Here is a 5,725-nt window from a genome sequence, read left to right on the forward strand (position 1 = left end):
CAGCCTTGGAGGAGATTATGTTGAGAAATAAAAAAAAAAATTCTTAAAAACGTTGTTTTTCTTGGTCAGGCCGGAAACTTATCAATCCACCCTCGTAATTCCCCTCTGATTATATGCAGTGTTCTACATTCATCTAGTCCGAACTCCATGTGGATATCATTGGAAAAGTGCTTTGTGACATCGATCACTTGCTGCAGTTTCTGGCCTGAACTAGCGTACAACTTCAGGTCATCCATGTAAAGAAGATGGGTCACTTGATGACCATCCTCATTATTATGAAATCTGAAGCCATGAGACATGCTGTTTAGTATTTTGCTCAATGGATTCAACACTAAACAGGACCATAGTGCGCTGAAGGAGTCTCCTTGAAATATACCCGTTATAAAGCGTATTGAACTAGTTATCCTTGGTTGTCCATGATCAGAATACTTAATTCTTATACCCCAGAGCCTCATCGCATGGCTTAGAAAGTCAATAATGTGTGGGCAGATTTTGTGAAGTTCTAAGACTTTAAGAAAATAGTCATGCGGCACAGAAGGAAACGCTTGCTTGTTGTCAATGTATGCCATGTGTAAGTTCCTTTGATGCTTAGGAGCTTGAGTCATGGCAACAGCGTCTATAGTGAATAGATCTTTACAGCCTAGTGAGTTTTTACAACATCCTTTTCGTTCTTCTTTAAAAATGTCATTCTCGTCGCAATGAGAATATACCTTATCTGCAATTATAGCTGTAAGACATTTATGAATCGTTGGAAGACAGACTATCAGTCGAAAGTCCGATGGACTTTGAGCGTCTGGTTTTTTTGGTATCATATACGTAGTACCCTGGAGCGTAAAGCCTGGCATCAGATCTGGGTGTTCAATGATCTTCTAAAAACACCTTGCCAACGCAAGATGCACACTCGTCAGGTACTTATACCAGAAGTTGTCCACCATGTACGGACCTGGAGCTTTCCAATTACTTGCCCTTTTTAAGACCGCTGAAACATCTAAAGCTGTGATGTTTGTCAGTTGCATTTCAGGGCTATTGCTTGCCCTTGCTTCCTCCAGCTTGAACCGTGCAGTGTCTAAATTGCATCTGTTCATTTTCCCCAAACACCCGACCAGCAGTAGTGATATCTTACAATTGAGGGACTTCGGTGCCTTGCTGGTTATTTGGCTTTACTCTCAGTTCAAGATTGAACCTTCTTTCATCTGTCTGAAAGTTTTGATTTTGTTGCCTTCGTGCACAACTGTTCTTGTACCGACGCAGGCTTGTAGTAAGAACATCAAGTCTCTGTCGATGAGTGTCTAAAAATTCATCCAATATAGCTGGTGGTAATGTCTCGATGTGCCGAGGGTGGATGAGTGTAGTAACATGGTTTATCAGCTTTCTGGTTCTATTTCCTTTTTGATATTGATATAATCGACCCAATTTGCACCTCCTGCGATGATGTTGTAGGTATACAATTGCGAGCGGCCACGAGCGTTGGAGGTGAAGTATCGTCACAAAACAGTCGTAAATGTTCAGAAATCGAAAAAATAATCAGGGAACTTCAAAAATCGTCACAAAAAGTGAGGAATCGTCAGGAATGAAGAGACGAGAGAAATTTGTGGCCGCCTATATAAATAGCTTCGAGGAGCGCCATAAAAGGATTGTCCCTCAGGTTCTAAATTCTGACGATTTCTGAATTTTCCTGACGATTTCCGGCCAGAAACGTAAGAAAACTGGTCAGAAATGATCAGAAGTCCTGACTTTTTTCTGACGATTCCTGACTTCTTTTAGTAGGGGATTTTGTTGTTTTTTTTTTAGTTTTTAAAAAGGAACCGAATGGGGACCCAATGGAATCTTTACCGTTACTTTTTAGAGGCTCAATTCGGTTCCTTCGGCTCGCCAGGGTAAAATTGGAGGGAAATCCCTTAGAACAAATAAGAAACATTTGCCTTCTTACTTCTGACAAAGAAACCATTTTCATGTTGGGTTTCGAAGTTTTTCTCAGCTTGTTGCTTTCGTTTCAAAAATTTCGAAGACGCGAAATTAACAGGCCCGTTGATTATAAAAGAAGGAAAAATTTCTGAAATTCGTATTACTAAAATAATTTAGCAAAACGTATTTGCTCGTATAATACGTTTGTTACAAGAACCCAGTGGGCACAAAATTTAGCGACCTCTTTAAGACATCGTTACGACATTTTTACGACAACTTTACGACGTACTATGTCCATGTCGTTAAGGTGTCTTTAAGATATCGTAAATAAGTCGAATGATCGGACGATGTCTGCGATATCGCAAAGACCCCGAAACGACATGGAAATAGGATGTCGTAAAGTTGTCGTAAGGTTGTCGTAACGATGTCGTAAAGACGTCGCCAAATTTTGTGCTCACTGGGAAGGTAATGAAATAGAGAAAGCACGCAGCCTCTTGAATTTACATTCTTAGTCTGTGGGATCTTTGAAAAGTTTTGTTAGTAGTATATACTATAGTGTTAGTGAAAATCGGTGTGTCTATGCCACTGAAAAACGCACTGGCGGCCCAGCGCCGTTCGCCAGTGCGTTTTCAGTGCTTTTTTATCGTGAAGACTCTAAATCTAAATTCGAAAACTTTCTCGATTGTTATTTCAGTTTCGACTCGTTTATAGTTTTTAGAATTGTCGAGAAGTTTAGGATAACGTCGAAACATCTGCCTACGGTGCTTAATCCTTTTATTATTTCTTCGGAACCATTTAAGATCAATTCTACTTCTAATTTAATATAGACCCTATTGCAAATACCTATATAGGTCACTAATAGGATTCTATATAAGGATCCCATTAGTGACCTATATAGGACAGATGATGAACCGGAAGTGTTGCGCAGTAGTTTCCTATAGCTGATACAGCTGCGCAGTAGTTATTTTTGACTATGCGATTGCCTAAAAGTAGGACCCTGTATAGGTTTTTAAACAGGGTGTCTAAAAAGTCCTGGGACGGTTGGGTATTTCCTCAGGTAAAATATTTTTCAAAAAAGTGAAGGTCATTCCCGAAGTGAATTTCAACGAGGAATTCAATAGTGACCCTTATTTTGACCTTAAAGTTGACCTTCATGGCTTTTTGAAGGTCAACTTCGTTTTTTAAAATGGAAACCCCCTTTTTACATCTGCAATCGATAGAGCGGAAAATTCTACGTTCAGGTACGTGCCCAAGTCATAGGTCAATTGTAACGTTCAATGTCAGTTAGAGGTTATTTGAAATTAATAAAGTTTTCCAAGAGGTCAGTGCAATTCCTGAAGCAAATTTCAAGGAGAAGTTCATTGGTGAGCTCTGTATTGATCTTGGTTACAGCGTTTTGAATATTGTAAAATCATAAGGAAATTTTTCATTAAAAGTTCCAGGTGTTCTAGTGAGAGTTCTGTTCCTCCCCGAAGAGTTATATAGTGCTATACCGTTTTTCGATACCTAAGTCAATGCCTAAGGCGATACCATAAGTTCTATACCGTTTTTCCATACGAATATTACAAATCGAAACTAAATTTACGTATTACGAGTACATACTTACTATCTTTCGCTAAAAGATTATTATGGCGCAAGCTAAACTTTCGGAACGAGAGAGGATATCTGTATTAATGATGCGTGGTTGGGGAGATCGAGTTCTATCTTATGATCAAGTTCGTTTGCTTTTTAATCGCATTTTTCGTAATGGAGAAGGGTTAAATCCTGTCTCAAAATCAACAATAGAAAGAACTGTAAGGCGCTGTATGAATCATGGATCTATCAAGGACCTTCAGAGATTCGTTCGGCCAAAATCTGCAGGATCTGAGGAGATGCAGATGGATCTAGCCCAAGCATTTGTTAAAAACCCACACCTTAGTTTATGTAGAGCTAGTGATCAGCGTGATGTTGCTCCTGAGACAGTGCGAAATATTTTAAAAAGCATTAATTTCCATCCTTACAAAGTTCATCTGGTACAAGAGCTCAATAAAGACGATCCTGATCGTCGGGTTGAATTTTGTGACATTGTGATGGACAGAATTGATAGAGATTCTCTTTTCTTGTACAATACAGTATTTTCAGATGAATCTACTTTCACTTTAAAAGGTGAAGTTAACAGGCACCTATACTGACCTATATAGGTTACTTATAGGATCCTTATATTGAATCCTATTAGTGACCTTTACAGGCATCTACTCAGTAGGGGAGTTATACCGGGCCTAAATAAATCTGGAATCAGAATATCAGCCATATAGAATCCTCGATTTACCTGATCTTTTTAAAACACCTTGTCCATATTTATTTCCAACCCAAATTTTCTGGGCCCAAGCCTTTTAAGTTAGAAACTGGATAAGGAGATCCAGGTCCTAGGTACCTCAACCTGGCTAAGGAAGGGTCAGTCGTCAATGTACTGTCGTTGCGTCACATTGTATCGTTAGCACTTTGAATTTAATGAACGCTAATTTATACAAACACCGAGTTTTTTACTCCACATACAATAAAGTACAGTAGAACCTGGATTACCCGACCTTCGATTATTCGGGGCTCCGCGTTATCTGCGGCAATATTGCAGCTAAAACGATTGAGCAGATTGAAAGAGTGCTCTATTACCGACTTCCTTGAGCCACGTTAGTTACAATGCCTTGTACCATAGAAATAAATCCACATTCGTAAGTTCTTTACTTTTATTTTCTAAATCATTTTCTAAACTGTGCATCAAATTAAGTTAAGGTGTATCAGTGCAAGTGCTTTGAACTATTTGCAATTTTCCAAGATGTTTAATATGTTGTGAAATAAGTATTTAAATTTAATCTTCAAAATTATTTAAACATGTGTTAAAAAAAATATAAAGTGAAAATAATTTGTTTGTTTAAAAGAAAATAATTTTCTGAGGCTTATTATGTTATGAAATGTTTAATTTATGATCAGCTGATTAATTTTGTACACAATATAAAAGTATATAAAGATTGAATTAAAATTTTTTTAATTAAGCAACCTAAATTGATTATTTAATTTGAAATCATGTGATTAAATATTAGCTAATACCATTAATATAGAAGTTTATTCTTTCTTTTAAACACTTCTATTGCAATTATATGAATTTTTATTATGCATGTGATGTTGTGAAATGAGAGTATCAATTTCATTTTCAAACTTATATGTACATATATTTTAATTCTTTTAAATTAGTTTACAAGGTAATTGATATTTTAGATGTATAAAAATGCTGCTTCAAATTAAAAGGAGAATATAATGTAAACATTATTTGAATGTTTCAATGAAAACAATTCTTTAATGCTTCATATCATGTGAACAGATTAATTAATTATCAACTGATTTAACTAACAAGGAAGGTACCCGAGGTGTACTTCACCGATTTTCTTGAAATTGTGATATGTTGTAGAACATCAAAAAATATTCGACACGTATTTTTTTATATGTGCCCATAAGCCCATTTAAGGGGTGAAAACCACCCTTGAAGTTCACCCCTAAAAATAAATTTTTTTAAATTTCTCGAATACAATTCGTAATTTTTTACTCAAACAAAGTGGGTAACACTTGTTATTGAAAAGTACATATTTATGTATTATTTTTAGTTATCAGACTCGCAACCCCCGTTTTTTATTAATTAAAAACTATATTTGATAGCCATTTTTTTCACTATACACATACCAAAATATGTTGAATCTTGAAAAAATTAATTGTTTTATGCACAATAATCAAAAATAAAGTTGACCTGTTCCGGCATTTTCAAAAAAAATCCCTTGAGGGGGTGAGCTAC

Source organism: Belonocnema kinseyi, chromosome 5 (assembly GCF_010883055.1).
Source record: "Belonocnema kinseyi isolate 2016_QV_RU_SX_M_011 chromosome 5, B_treatae_v1, whole genome shotgun sequence".
NCBI classification, from domain to species: Eukaryota; Metazoa; Arthropoda; class Insecta; order Hymenoptera; family Cynipidae; genus Belonocnema; species Belonocnema kinseyi.